This window comes from Rhinolophus sinicus, chromosome 16 (assembly GCF_057876585.1).
Source record: "Rhinolophus sinicus isolate RSI-liver-muscle chromosome 16, RSI-T2T, whole genome shotgun sequence".
Taxonomy (NCBI): Eukaryota; Metazoa; Chordata; class Mammalia; order Chiroptera; family Rhinolophidae; genus Rhinolophus; species Rhinolophus sinicus.
In genome coordinates this window covers 147,904,031-147,920,474 of record NC_142516.1, presented here as the reverse complement: position 1 = coordinate 147,920,474, position 16,444 = coordinate 147,904,031, and the positions used below count along the sequence as shown (strand labels likewise).

General features: G+C 44.4%; 1 long non-coding RNA gene across 1 annotated transcript in view; it reads right to left on the bottom strand.

The window, feature by feature from the left end:
• LOC141571018 (uncharacterized) overlaps positions 1-16,444 on the bottom strand; it is a 100,454-nt gene that overhangs the window by 78,003 nt on the left and 6,007 nt on the right. The gene's annotated exons all lie outside the window — the stretch shown is intronic.

The window sequence follows — 16,444 nt, the reverse complement described above, 5'->3', positions numbered from 1 at the left end:
ATTTGGTACGTTACAACCAATGCTGATCAAATGAAAACAGGAATTACCCAAGACTAATAATTAGTAAAAAACTGAAGAGAATATGACAAGGAGAGAAACGTGAATCTGATAACGCACAAAGGAGAAAGTGGAAATCTTGGGAAGAATTTGACTTGTTTCACGTGGGTTTCTCCTGTGGCCATCTCCTGCTGGCCACACCAGGGCAGGGCTGTGCCAAGCTGTCCACTGGTTCTCCTCCCCCCTACAGCTCTAGCTGACTCTTCTTGTCCTCTCCTGGCCCTCCCATGGGCCTCTGGCCAGTACATGTGCATTGCTTTGGTTCTTCCTGTGAAGTGCATCACTAAAGAGGCTTCTCACTTTCTGTGCCATTTGCAGCCCATATTTTTTTCTTAAGTCCAAAAACTATGGAAATTTATGTGCTTCAGGATCCTCTCTATGCCATAACATCCCAACAAACACTCAATGACTGCTCTCTTTACTGGGCCCTTTTCTCCACCTTCTTATCCTCCACCACTGACATTCCTTATTTGTTGTGGCCGCTGTAAACCCAGGCAGCATTCGAGTCTTGCACTGAACCAGGGTAACTTAGCCTATACTGAACCTAGTGTCTCCAGATTTCCTTTAAGCCGTCCCCCTTCCATTAGTTCTAATCCCATTCACTATTTATTGACACCGATCAATGCCAAACTGTTTGAAGATACAGGACAGAAGAAGTTCTGAGGGCTGCCACTTCCTTATACCTCCCTGAGAGCTGTCCCTGAGAATGTAAAGCAAGAGAATTACTGAAACACATTTTACGGATTTATTATTAATTGTCCCATGGGCGGGTACAGAAAGTACCAAGCAAAGGAAGGGATACATGACTTGTGGTCACTGAAAAGCTTTCAAGTGTCTGCCCAAGTCCTCAATTTATGTCATGAATAGGGGAACCAAAATGAGGACACAAAAGATCTAGAGATTAGAGAGACAAGGGGAAGGGGAGGAAAGAGATGTGGGGACAACAGCTTAATGAGGAATGGGAACTGAGGGAGCTGGGAGAGGGGAAGAGGAGGAGCTTTTTTGAGAATGAAGCCAAAGTCTGCTGCCAAGCTGTGGCATCCAGAAAAATCTCATCAGTCAACATGAGTAAGGGCCCACCAGTAGAAAGACAAACACTGCTTCTGTCTCAAGAAACAGAGGCATGGGTGGCCAAGGAAAGCAGATTCTTAACATCTGGGTAAGGGTCCAGTAACACCAATTCTGAAACATGCTACCAAGAAAGGGACATTGGGGGGCAGCTGGATGGCTCAGTTGGTTAGAGCGCGAGCTCTCGACAACAAAGTTGCCGGTTCAATTCCTGCATGGGATGGTGGGCTGCGCCCCCTGCAACTGAAGATTGAAAACGGCAACTGAACTTGGAGCTGAGCTGCACCCTCCACAACTAGATTGAAGGACAACTTGGAGCTGATGAGCCCTGGAGAAACACACTGTTCCCCAACATTCCCCCTAAAAATTTTTTTTAAAAAAGAAAGGGACATTGGGGCAGCCAGAACATTGTTGCTACAGCAACACATCTTAGAACCCACTCTCCATGGAAGAAAAGAAGACATTTGGGGGATGGGAAATCAGCATACATCTCAACACACACACACACACACACACACACACACACACACACACACACGCCCCAAGAGAAAACAAAAATGGTAACTTGCTGCCTGACAACACCCAAGTAAGGCAGAGATAATGACTGCCCCAACCAGTTGTAAAAGGTTTCTTCCCTACTCAATTGTTGTGGGCTGATTTCTATTTCCTAGTGCAATTTATTTGGGAAAATGGGCCTTGTATTGTTAATAGTTTATGAATTGGCCAGAACCATGCAGACAATAATGAATAATACAAACCTGATTTTACAGATCAGTAAAACACCCCTTGGCTGTCACTCCTTAGTATTTTCCTTTCTGCTCCCAGAGTCATTCTATCTTTTCTTGATTAGCATGCATGAGCCTCTTCTTAGTGCAAGGGACTAAATTCAACAAGAGATGCAACGGTTGTTTTCCTTTCCTAAGGATTTCACAGGTGGCTTTGGGAAGTGTCAATCTCTCCATGGTGTACCAGGGAGGGGAATGTAATTGTTTTCTCAATGGCAGAAGTCCAGATGCGTGAGTTTTTCTACTAATTCTCACTCTTTGACCATGAATTAGTAATTTCCTGGTACTTTGTCTGATCTGTATACCAAAGTCAGTAATATGCCTTTTAGAGAACATGTAAAACTTAGGGTTTTCAGACCCTAAGTTTCAGACCACTGGGTGAACATGAGATAAATCAACTAACAGGAAATAAAAAGGATTTGGATGTTATGTGAGCTATATGTGTCTTCAAGTAGTATCACCAATCTTCATCTCCTCTGAATACTTTTTTTTGGTTTTTTAAAGACACAGTAATTCTGATTGGCCTCTAACACAGGGGTATTTAAACTAGACATGATTCCAAAAGCAACTTGCTAGACTAGCAGGGCAGAATGTTCTTCTTATTAGGAAACTGAATTGTCTTCTGAAAAATTAAACAATGAAAGTGGTGGTTAGGGCTGGGGGAGGGGGCAAGGGGGAGTTGCTCTTCAATGGGTACAGTTTCAGATCTGCAGGATTAAAAGTTCTGAAGATCCATTTCCCAACAATATGGACATACTTAACACTAGTGAAGTAAACGTACACTTAAAAATGATTAAGATGGTAAATTTTATGTTCTAAACTTTTTTTTTTACCACAATAAAATAAATGCAAATGTTGAAATAATTAAACGAAGAGGACCACATGAAAACAAGTGTGGGAATCATGGAAACTGTTATAGGACAGTTTTGCTTGTTTCTTTCCATGGACAGTTTCAACACCTGTGAACTTCTGCCAACAAAACTCAGTGCTTTTGTAAGAAAGGAGTTCTAAAGAAATGGTGGTGTCACTAGTGTGGGGACAGAGTCCCAGAGAGCAGTTTCCAGGCTCTCGGCCTCATGTGGAAAGGTGCTGGCTCAGGCAATAGGTGGCCATCAGCTGTGACTAGTTGGCCATCAGCTGTTACCGGTTAGCCGTTACCTACTGATATAATTGCTGTGGCTGAGCTAGCAAGCAGTGGATTGCAGTTAGCACGGGGTTAGTTGGTTGGCAGAGAAGCGGACGGCAGGCTACGGATCATGTCGCTCCTGCTTCCTGTGTCTCCAACCCAGCCGTCAGCGAGAATATAGAGGTATGACTCCCCTATCCATGGCTCCGTGGGTGTTCCTTTTTGGCCTGACCATGTCCTGCGTTCTTGTGTGGGCAGCAGGACTAGAATCCCTGCATGACACATGGTGCAGCGAGCAGGGTATGGTGCCGGCCAAAGCTCTCTGAAGGGAGGTGGAGCAGTTTGTGCACGTGAACACTCAGTCTCAGGACCCCCGTGGAGGGGAGGAAAGACATGTATGGCTCTCCAACCAGCATAGGCTGGAGAAAGCGAAGGTCTTTGTGGCCATGTGGGCTGGGATGTGCTTGCTGATGCAGCCCAGATGTGGAACTTGTAGTCTCAGGAGGAATGCTTGCTGAGTTGTCCATGGAGGATGTGGGTGAGGTCAAGGTCGTCCCTCACCCCCATGTTGGGGAGGACTTGGAGCCCTCGCTCGAGGGAGTAGGCACACATTGTGAGGCCAGCACATAGCCCTGGCGAATGACTGTGGATTGTGGGGAATTGCCTTCCATCCCTGATTTGATGGACTGCTTGACTGTTTGCTTGGGAATGTACCACCATGTTGGGGTACTGGTGGATGCTATTTCCTGTGTCTCGCCTGGCTGCCAGTGAGACTGTGGTACAGGAAAACCCCTTGTTGGGGTGCAGGCGGAATTTTACTTTCTGTGTCTCGACCGGCCACTGTCGAGAATATGTGAGAATCCTGGCTGTGCCCAGGAAGTCTGGCTGTGCCCAGAAAGACTGGCAGTACCCTGAGAAACCATGGTTGCACCCAGAAAGTAGGTAGACATCGAGGGACACCCCCTGGGACATTATTTGAACTGGATTGGCACTTTTTCACCTGAGCTGGGTTCCTGACACAGGGCCCTTCACGGAAGACACTTGTCACGTAGATTGTGAGGTGAGAACCTGTAGAGGTAGAGTGTGGGGACAGAGTCCCAGAGAGCAGTTTCCAGGCTCTCAGCCTCACGTGGAAAGGTGCTGGCTCAGGTGGTAGATGGTCATTAACTGTGACTAGTTGGCCATCGGCTGTTACCAGTTAGCCACTGGCCACTGATATAACTGCCGTGGCTGAGGTAGCAAGCGCGGATTGCAGTTAGCAAGTGGGGTTGGTTGCCAGAGAACTGGACGGCAGGCTGCAGATCGTGTGGCTCCTGCTTCCTGTGTCTCCAACCCAGCCGCCAGCGAGAATATGGTGGTATGACTCCCGTATCCATGGCTCCGTTGGTGTTCCTTTTTGGCCTCACCGTATCCTGCGTTCTTGTGCGGGGAGTAGGAGCTGAATCCCTGCATGACAACTAGCAATGTCCCCATAAATAAAGATAAGGGTGTTGAGAGATGATTATTACCTGGCTCTCCCCACACCTGTGCCCCCCAGCTTGGCATCACTGTGGTTCCCCATCAGAAACGTCCAGAGTGAAGGGAGGAGAGGAAAGAAAGAAAGAGGCTTGCATTTACTGAGGGGCACTGCCAGCTGCTTTACGTACACTCCTGCATGTAATACAACAAATCAATTCAGTGCTTATTTATTCTATCCTTTTTATCGATAAAGAAATAGAGGCTCAGAGACAGCAAATACCTTGCCCACGGTCACGTGACAAAGACCTAATTTGTCTATCTCCAGAGCCCATGTTTTCTCCACAATCATTTTGCCCTTGACCTACAAAACTACAAAACCAAGAGCCGACTATCTAGAGCCCTAAAGTAAATAAGATTTTTTCCTGCACCCCATATAAGAGCCTAATCATAATATAACCAAAATTTGTTTGGAAAAGCAACCTCAAGAGTATTCCCTAGAGCTGAGATCCACCTGCCACCCAGGGTGCTGCAGAAATGGGTCACAAGTGTGCCAAGACCCTGGGCACCCCCTCAGCTGTCAGGGAGGCCAGGGTGCAGCCTGTGACACTGGAGTCCCTGAGCCAGGGCCTTTCAGATTGTGAGCAGCTTTATTGTTTACCCTATTGTGTTAGAAAACATCACTTCATGCGAGTGCCATATGTGACAAAAGCTGGGTAGCACTCTGCCTTAGGCTCCAATTCCACCACTTTGTATCTGCACAAGCTTACCTCTCTGTACCTCAGTTTCCTCATCTGTAAAATGGGAGTGGAAATAGAATTCACCTCATGAGGGATTTGTGAGAATTAAGTAAGATAAAATAGGGTGGCCGGTTTGTTCAGTGGTTAGAGCTATGCTATGAATAGCACCCCTGGAGTTGTGCAGCTCTGCACCCCTGACCATTAGCTTTGCATTTTAATCTATGAGAGTGTCCTTCACAGTTAAACTCCAACTTACTTCCCCTGCCTCATTACCTGCCACTAACTCCTAACGCCCATTCCCATTGGCCATTTTATTCTACACTCCAACACACCAGGCCCATCTACTACCCCTTGAATTTGCATGTACTCCTTTTGCCTGGAATGTTCCCCCTGCTCTTGTCTGTTTCCATTCTTATTCACCCTTTCAGTCCAGTCTCAAAGTCTGATGTCCCAGCAGAGTTGCCTCACCTGCAGTGTCCCCAGAGCCCTTTGCAAATACTACTCTATTAGAAAACACAGCACGCTCTCGTGTGGCTCACACAGTTCATCCACACACAGGCCTCACTTGCTGCACTGAGTTCCTTGTGGTCAGAATCTTAGCCTTCTTGGCATGGACTTGGCATGGACACCCTGCTCTTGTGCCTGCATTTCCATCGACCTCACGTGTGCAGGAGATAAGTCTGAGTAGGACTCAATATTGTCAAAGAAAAGTTGGGCATACCAGGCACGCACACTAAGTTCAGGATCCAGAGAATACCCCTGACCATGGCTGAGTGGGGCTCAATTCCCCTGACACGGTACTAAACACACCAAAAGATAAGGTGTGTCCCGCGAAGGACCCCTGGCATTAACATCCACTGTCCCATGATAGAGCGGAGCCAGCAGACTGGCAGTGCGTATCTAAGTTGGGCTTTGTTGGACGTGTGAGAGTAAGCACCAGGAAATATGGCCCAGTTTCTCTTTGGAATCCCTGCCTTCATTATATTTGAATCTCATGTCTCTATGCTTTGTTTCAAACTAAAAATCTAAAGCCTCTCTTTTCTGTTAGTATTTACCTGACAGTTCTACATACTGCATTAAAAACTCTCCGAGGACAAAAAATACACTTTCACATAATGTTTAGGGGCCTGTTACCCCTAGCCTGTCTTCATTTCTGAATATCCTGGAATGCTTCAAATAACAAAGAAGAAAAGTACCAAAATGTACTATTTGTGTGCTAAATACTTAGATAGGACAGAGATATTACAGAGAAAAGCAATAGGCACCCAGAGGTTTCTCAGTAGTCATGTAATTCATACCTAATGCCAATGGACCACCAAATATATCGGCACAAACTCGATCACACCCACTACATGTAACCTCCATGCACAGTAATTAAATTGTCAAAATGCTCTCTCCATATCTGCCCGCCCCACTAAATTGGGTAACCACAGGACTGAATTTAATAGTGTTTCCCTTTGCTCTGCTGTGTCTTATGCAAATTCAGGAGTAGGTCTGTCTGTTATTCAAATGTTTCTCTTGTAAACATTCACTCATTTACTTAATATTATCTACTATGGACCCCATATAGTCATTGATTAAAGAAATTCCTGCTTATCCTCTACCTCAGAATTTCTCAAGCTCAGCTCTGTTAATGTTTTGAACCAGATACTTCTTTATTGGGGGAGTGGGGGGCTGTTTTGTGCCTTGTAGGATGTTTCACAGCATCCTTGCCTTCCGCTCATGAAATGACAATAACACCCCCTTCCACAGTGGTGACAACCAAAAATGTCACCAGAAGACAGTGAAAAGAGAGTGGTCACTGGAGTTAGGGGGGAGGGAGGGATGAAAAGGCAGAGCACAGAGAATTTCTAGAGCAGTGAAGCTACTCTGAATGAAACCATAATGGTGGATATGTGTCATTATGCAATTGTCAAAATCCATAGAATGTACACACCAGTCTGAACCCTAATGTAAACTAAGGACTTTGGGTGATAACAATGTGTCGATGTAGGTCCATCAATTATAAAAAATGTACCACTCTGGTACAGGATGTTGATAATGGGGGAGCCTGAGGGGGGGCAGGCAGTAATATGAGAACACTGTGTACTTTCCTCTCAACTTGCTGTGAACCTAAAGCTTCTCTAAAAAACACAGTGAATTTAAAATAAAAATTTTTTTTAAATTTTTAAGTGGAAAAGAAAAAAGGTTTCCAGACATTGTCAAATGTCCCTGGGGGCCCAAATTATTTTTTATCCTGTTATATAGGCATTGTTCTGCTCACAGCAAAACATTTTTTAAAAACTTGTGGTAGATATACATAACATAAAATTTACCACTTAACCATTTTTAAGTGTATAATTCAGTGGTATTAAGTACATTTATAATGTGCAGCTATTACCATCATCCATTTCCAGAACATTCTTATCACCTCAAACAAACTCTGTACCCCTTAAACACTAACTCCTCATTCCCCCTCTCCTCTAAGCCGGGATTTGAGTACTCTGTGAATTTGACTACTCTATGTACCTTATGTAAATGTAATTTTACAGTATTTGTCTTTATGGCTTATCTTGTTCAGCATAATGGTTCCTCTATATTGTAGCATGTCAGAATTTCCTTCCTTTTTATGGCTGAATAATAGTCAATTGTAAGGATATTCCACATTGTGTTTGTCCATTCATCTCTTGATGGTCATTTGGGTTGTTTCCACCTTTGGGCTACTGTGTCAAATGCTGCTAGGAACATGGGTATGCAAATACCTGCTCAAGTCCCTGCTTTCAATTCTTGTGGGTATCTATCAAGCAGTGGGTCTGCTAAATATGTTTAGATGTGCCAGTTTTCAGATCACTTTTTGGAAGAGAATTCACGACTATTTGGCTGGTAGTAACCGGAGAGCAATACTGTGTGGGTTGTGACTTTGAGGGTTCACCTCTGTCTTCTGCCATTCATTGCCTTGGGCAAGTTACTTAACTGCTTTACAGTCCGTTTTCCGCTATACAGAAAGAAGATGATGAAAATGGTCCCTTGCTACCTGGCTTGAAAGTCAGAAATGAGGCAGGAAGTTTATGCGCGACCTCCAGCACAGCTGGCTGCCTGTGGTGGGTGTTCAGGCAGCACTGGCCATCCTGAGACCTGGCACAGCCACAGACATTGCCAGTCGGGACCATAGTCCCCGGCATGTGGAGTGGCTAGGGCAGACCCTGCGTGATGCTGCCCAAAGTCTCGTCTCCGACTCTCCTTCCCCTTTTACCGAATCGTGAATGCGTTTGGAGGGGTCCCCTGACCAGTAGAATACTCATCTCCCACACACCTGGGCCGCTGAGTGTGGCCATGTGACCCAATTCTAGCCAAGGAACTGAAAGAGAAAATGTCTAGGTGAGGCTTCTTTTCTTAAAGAGTCTCTTTGTTTTAGTTTTTGGATATGAAAACTTTCACATGATTTGAAAATCAAAAGTGTGAAATAAGGTCCATTCACACTTGTCTCACTTCCGTGCCTGTCTCCCACACCTTGTTCCCTCCTCCTTTAGACATAGATGTTTGCTTTCTGTTTTCCTCGCAAACATAAGCTAGTGTAGGTATGTGTGTATTTCTTTCCTTCCTTTTTTACAGAAAAGGCTATATATCAATATATCTATAGTCATATCAATGTGCTCCTTGTTCTCTGTTTTTTATTTCATATTCTTGAATCTTAGCGGTCATTCCTTAACTACATGTGTAGTGCTTCCTCATTTCTTCTTCATTATATAGTATTTGATCGTTTAGCTATTACGGATTATCCAAACAGACTTACTGATGAACATTTGGGTTTCTAGTTTTCTTAATCATCATCAATGCCACAGTGAATATGTATGCGTCATTTTGTATTTATGTCTGATACCCTTTGGGATGATTCCTAGAAGTGGGATTGTTGGGGTGAAGGGTAAATATTATACATCATTGTGCTCTAGCTTGCCAATTTCTCTGCTGTGGGAGTTGCACCATTTTGCCTTGCACAGCTTTTTGTTTGTCCTTTGCTCTTTTTCTGTCGCCTTTCTTCCACCTAGGACACAAAAGCTGATTCTGGAAAGTACAGCAGCCTTCTCACACCCTTCAGGATGAAAGCCACACCCTAAGTATGGCACAGCTGGAAGCCAAAAGAGCCCCCCAAGACTGTGACCCATTAGTCCAGTCCTCCAATGCCTGTTATGTGAGAAATACAACCCCCTCGCCTGGGTAGTTATTCAGGTTCCCATTACTCACAGCCAAGAACAATCACAATCATTTAGATACTGAATAAATCTAGTTAAAATTATGTTACATTAATTGAAACACTTGCAACTCATTAGTTACTTGGTACCTACTACAAGCTCCACTGTCCAATACAGCCACATGTGGCCATTTAAATTCAAGATAAATAAAATGAAAACATCTGTGCCTCAGTTGCACAGGCCACATTTCAAGAGTTCAATAGGCTCAGAAGCCTAGTGGCTACCATATTGGATGGTGCAGTATAGAATATCGCTATCATGCAGTAAGTTCTGCATTGCTGATACACTTTGCAGTAGTACTGAGGCATCGCTCTATGATAACCATTTAAAAAGCTGCCATTCTGATGAACTCCTCTTCTTCTAAAGTATTACTAAAAACATAACTCTATGTGAGACTAGGCTTATCTATCAATCAGTTAATCCAATGTTATGATGACCTGCCTCAGCTTCTTCCATTATGGAAAAACCCACTCCCTGTGGCTTTCTGCCTCCTCATCAAGGACAACTGTGCTATGGGAGATGGCTCTGCCAATGTTCCCTTCTAAGGTGTAGCCTTATACACAGCGCAAGTGCGTCCTTCCAGAATAGAATGTATAGCTGCCCCCCCAAAAAAAACTCTATAGATAAAATCAGAAAACACAATCTCCAGAAAAGATAATCCGTGTATCGTGAAGAAGAGATGATTTCATCAATAATGCAGAAAATAGCCCAGCGATGTGAAAAGGACCAAAGAGGCGAGCTCAGAAGAAATTTCAGAGTAGAGAGCCGACAGTGATTGAGAAAAGGCCCTTCCATCTCCATTTCAGTTTTGAAGGGAAACGTAAGGGCTGAGATACAGAAAGCAAGGACGACGTTTGCAAATTCCTGAAGCTTTGGGGGTTTTCACACAGTGTGGATGCCCATATTGTGTGATCAGATAAAGTGGAATCATCTGTCAGCCTGTCTGTTCACATAGTTATGCTATTCATAGAAAATGTACCTCTTTCCCCAAATAAACACCATATGCCTCTTCTCTTACCTAATTGGGTGCGTGTATCCTAGGGACCTGTGGCATGCAAGGGGAGGAGGCAAAGCCAGGTGACTCAAGTGACCATTTTGGGCTGTTCTGTAGAACATTCTTCAGGGATGTCACGAGCAATAGGGAACCATATTAAGTAATAAATCTGAAATGAGGTTTGACTCCTGCCATCTACAGCATCATAAGAAAGAAAAGGAAAGATGTGCTATCTTTTGGACCTCCCCCCGCCATGCCACTGCCACTTACACAGCCTGACATTCATGTCCACCACTGTAGTACCTAAATCGGAAATATGTTTACCTTCCTTTCTCCCCTTCTTCTCCCTCACAAAACCTGTGTAACTCAACTGCCCAGCCACTCTGTGTCTGCACCCAGACATTGCCGGACATTGCCAGGAACACTCCACCTGTGGTTCCCAAGGGCTGGGACCGGGGAAATGGGGAGTTACTATCTAATGAGTACGGAGTTTCAGTTTGGGATGATGAAAAGTTCTGGAGATGGGTGGTGGTGATGGCTGAACAACAATGTGAATGGACTTAATGCACTTAAAAAAATGGTTTAAATGGCAAATTTTATGTCATGTACATTTTACCACAATAAAAAAAAGAGTTAAGAAAAACACTCAGTGTTATTGGGTGGTGTCACTTGAATTTCAAGTGCACAGATAACAGGTGGACATTTGGCACTGGACATCGAGCCTGGTATACCTCCCTAGTTTTTTCACTTTCCCTCTCTCGAAGTGACTATTTCATGTTTTCTCCTGTTGCCTCCTACACTCTATCCCTTTCCTCACTCTTGAGCTTCAATGAAAAATTTCGAGCCATCTGCTAGAAGCCCCTTATGTTCCCACTGGCAAGACTGCTAGCCCACCCCTACCTCTAGCCATATTTTATGCCTTCCCTCCTGTTATTGTGGATCAAGTGCTCTGCTCTTATAAACTCTTCTCTGGGGGGCGGGGGGAGGAGAAATAGAGAACTATTGCTTAATGGTTAGAGTTTTGGTTTGAGGTGATGGAAAAGTATTGGAAATAATATAATCCAGTTGTACGATGTTGCAAATGTAATTAAGGCTAGGAATTATATTCTTAAAAATCGCTAAAATGGCATATATATTTTACCATAATAAAAAATATATATTGAAGAAAACCTAGTCCCTTGACTTGGGCTCTGCATCTCATGGGGCTCCAGAACTCCCTCTTGCTCCCACACCACTGACTTTTCACAATCTCTCTCTCTGTCTCCCCTGCCCCCTACGAGGCCAACTGCACCACCATGCAACCATCTTCCACAGCTTCCTATCTTGAGAAAACTCCTGTGACCCTCGTTCCCCACCGTACTCTGCTCCCTTCACAGACATTCTCTTGAAAGATTTTTAAGTCACTCTCTTTCCTGGGCTCAGCCACCCTTCTACTATTACCCATCCATAGAGACTGTCCCCATTAAAAGTCATATAAAAGTCATCGACAAGTTCTAGGTCACCCAATCAGCTGAACCCTCAGCCCTCTTGATAGACTTTTGACTCCCATGGCACCATCCTTTCCTACCTCACAGAGAGCTCCATCTGGATCTTGCCCTGGTTGCTCTTCTACCTGCTAACATATGTCCAGGACTATTTTCTGGGCTCCCTTCTCTTGTGCACTCATACAATACCCCTGGGTGATCTCAGTCATCGTGGTTTTAAATACCAATAAAAATCAGTATGCCCCAAATCTCCAACATCTCCCTGAATCTCTAGAATTGTACATCCTCTGTCTACCTGGCAACTCCACATCAATGACCGTCTGTCCCAAACCAGCTAAGGCTGCACAAATGGCACGGCTAGACTCAAATCATTAGTCATTTCTTTCATCCTTCTCTCTCTCACCTCTCACTATTGATTCAGCAAATGCTGTCAACTAATCAACTAAAACTTACCCCAAATCTGTCTCCTTTTTTCCATCTCCATTTCCCCATCACGTGGACCATTGCAATAGCTTGTTCCCAGGACCTCCTGCTCCCCTCTTGCCCCCAAAATAACAGCCAGTTCCCCCCCAGCCCCCAAAGAAGTAAATGACATCATTCCATGCCCTGGTTTAAACCCCTCCAATGGCTTTCACTGCATCTCCAATGACACATAAACTCCTAACATGATCTAAGTCCAGCCTGTGTCTCTCCAACCTTATCTTGCACCATACTCCATCCCATTCACTATGCTCCACCCATGCTAGCCATCTTTCTGGTCTACTAACTCGTGGTTCTCAACCAGAGGTGGGTGATTTTGCCCTCAAGCAACATTTGACAATGCGTGGAGACATTTTTTATTGTCACAGTTTAGAGGGAAAGGGGTTACTACTGATATCTAATGTGTAGAGGCCAGGGAATGGGGGAGGGAGGGGAGTAATTAAGTTTAAATGAGGTCATGAAGGTGAGGCCCCGATGATGGATTTCGCGCCCATATAAGAAAATGATGAGACTTTGCCATGTGAAGATACAACTATGAGGTAGCCATCTACAAATGAAGAAGAGGTCCTCATCAGACACCAAATCTGCCAGTATCTTGATCTGAGACTTACCAGCCTCCAGAGCTGTAAAAAATAAATGTTGTTTAAGCTACCTCATCTATGGTATTTTGTTACAGCAGTCTGAGCTAAGGCAAGTGCTAAAGTTGAGAAATCCTAACTGTTAAAGTAACTGGATGCCAATCTCATTCCTACCTCAGGGCCTTTGCATAAACTATTCCCTTGGCCTGGAATGCCCTTCCTCTACTTTCTGCATGGTTCACTCCTTCTAGTCATTCATAGCCCACCTCAGATCTTATTTTCCCAGAGAAGCCATTTCTGATCACCCATTCTGATTTTCCAGAATACACTAACTGATAGTTTTCTTATTTTATCTGTTTATCATCTGTTTCCACTAAAATTAAGTTTCTTAACAGCAAGAATCTTATCTGATTTGCTTACCAGGGCCTAAGAGTGCTCGCTGCATACGTAGTTGGTAGTCAATGAATCCTTGGGGAACAAATGATTTTCCAGTTGATTTAGCTTGAATTCGAAAATACATGTGTGTTTCAAATGTGTGCATTGTAGAAGTGATAGGTACTGCAGGGCATTTAAAGCTGATTAACACAGTTACCACTCTCAAGCAGCTTACAATTATATAAGAAGGATAAAATGTGCTGTTACACACCTGAGGTAAAGTAGGATACAGGCTCTAGGGAAATGGTACAGCATCATATGGCGAAGGGCACTCACTGAGTTGTAAGATAATTCATGCGAGATGACTAACAGTCTTAAGACTGCCATAGGGTTGACAGGCAGCATCATATAAGGGTCAGGAACATGGACTCTGGAGCCCAGACTAGAGAGGTTCAAATCCCAGCTCAGCCAATTCTAGCTGTATGACCTTGAACTAGCTTTTTAATCTCTCTGTGCTTTAGTTTGCTCATCTGTTACATGGAGATAATAAAAGCCTCTGCCTCATAGCCTTGTTGTAGAATTAAATGAGTTATACAATATTATGTAAAGCACATGGCTACAGAGGACACTGTATGTCTGACTACTAGTATTCAAAGAAAGGAGTGATGACACAGGACTTAAAGACTGGGATGGTGGAAGGGCTGACTTTTGAGATAAGGTGAATTTGAATGAAAAGGATGATGGTGGCCTTCTCAGTGTAAAGATTATATTATACATCAAAAAATATGTACCATGCCCTGGAGTGTTGCTTAGGAATAGGGCCAGGCAAACATCCTTTTTTTTCTGTTCCCCCATCTGTGTAAAGGATTCTTTTTGGAAAGAGAATAACGGATGGAATCATGGTCATCTGCTGACCCCATCAGAAAACGTGAGATATCTGGTGACCAAATTGCAATATCACTTTCTTTCTATTTTATTTTTTTAACTTCTGTGCAGTATGCTTAAATGATCTCATTTGGTTCTACACTTACCACTGCGTGAGCTTAACCTTCTGGGTCAGTTTCTGCCCCCTGAAAAAAGAATAATAAATTCTACCCACTCTACTTTGGAGAAGTAGTACATGAATCCAATTCGTTCATACATATATGCAAGGCTTAAAGTGTTAGGTAGATGCAATGTAGATATATTTTCCAAAAACACCACCTAGGGTTTTACTATCATTGAAATATGATATGCAATGCTTTTTAATGTAGCTAAAAGTAATTAAATAACTTTGAAAACCTTTTTTTCCTTCATGTTTCCGAGAAGAAAAGAGAAAGTAGGACTGCAGCTAAGAGGCTGGGGTTCCCAGACCTGGGCAGAGCCAACTACATAAGTGTTTCTGCCACAGATCAGGGAAGACCAGCTATTCCCTCCATTACATGCTTCTTGGGTGTCCTCTGCGGCTATCCTGTTAAAAGGCAAAGCCAGACATAGGATCCATCCTCAAACGGAAATGGCAACAAAATAGCCTCTCCTTATTTCTTGAAAAGAAAAGAAAAAAGATTTCCTTTTACTGTTTAATAAACAGGAATCTGGGAACCTCTGGCTCCGTCCCACGCATTGTGATGTTGGTGAAAATTCTGCGGGACTATCAAGCCATCAAAATCCTAATATAATCTCTGAAAGGCAAGCTTGCTGCAGGAGTCACTAAGAATTTCTTTAGTTTGTAAATGTCTCAAAACACATCAGTCTATATTTTTTAGCCTTCCCGTAGCTTTCTTTTCTTTTCCCCCAGTGATAGGACTGAACAACAAGGATACCCCCCTAAAACATAACTCCAGGGATAGCGAAGGAACTCAGCAACTCCCATGGGAAGAACTCTGGCCTCGCGGTGGAGTGGCCCGGCCTTTGCTGTCCTCCCAGGAAGCCTGCCAGAGCAGACCAGAGGCAGGAAGCCAGTTTCCAGCAGGAGCTAAGCCAGCTTCTCCCACCTCCTAGAGGTTGAACACCACTCTCCCACCTCCTAGAGGTTGAACACCACTCGGACTTGCTGAGTTTTATTCCCAGCAGGTGCCCCCACAACAGGCTTTCTTTTTTTTTTTTTTTTTTTTTTTTCAGCGGCAGCTCAGCTCAAGGTGCCGTGTTCAATCTTAGTTGCAGGGGGCAGAGCCCACCATCCCTTGCGGGACTCGAGGAATTGAACTGGCAACCTTGTGGTTGAGAGCCCACTGGCCCATGTGGGAATCGAACCGGCAGCCTTCGGTGTTAGGAGCATGGAGCTCTAACCACCTGAGCCACCGGGCCGGCCCCACAACAGGCTTTCAGGCAAAGACAACACCAATGGCTGAAAGTAAAGGCCACAGTGGGGCTTCCAATGGGATAAGGAGACCACACCCAGTGGAGGAAGGGAGGGCTCAGGCTGGGAAGGACTGATCCGGGGACCCAGGGTAGAAATGCTGAAGGCATCCAACGCTCCTGGTCTTTAATCAAGAACCAGATGAGAGCCAATGTCCCACTCTCCAAAGCTCTGGGAGGTTGAGGGACGTGGAAGATGGGCGTGAGCATGTTATTTCAGAAATCTCCCCAAAAAGAGATGGGTGAGTTAGAGAGAGTGTTGCCTGCCCCCATTCCCTCACCCCAACACTCCAAAAAGAAAAGAAAAAAAGAAAAGAAAAAAGAAAGAGTCTGGAGGAGACAAAAGAGAAACTGGGATGGCACCCGTGAGTTAGGACTGAAAAGCTCTGTGGGGGGAGGGCGGGGAGGAAACGGCTCTGAGATGGAGCAAGGAGGCTGCTGCTGGCAGGAGAGGAGGGCTGGCTGTGTGCTTGGCTGGCCGCAGCCCAAGAAACCTTAACTCAAAGGAGTCGTTTGAGTTTAATCCTCCCCCAGGACTGTGGAAGAGGAAAAAAGGAAAGGGGAAACAAGTCAGAAGTCTCGAGAGGAAGGAGCTTTTTGTTTTAAAGAACTACCTCTTGGGCCTGTCCCCAATTTTCTGGTTTTGTTCTGGTTTAAAAGGAGAAGTTTTATATCACCCATGAGAGTCTGCATTTTTGTGGGATTCAAATATTCCTTAATTAGGTGTTGTCTCTTT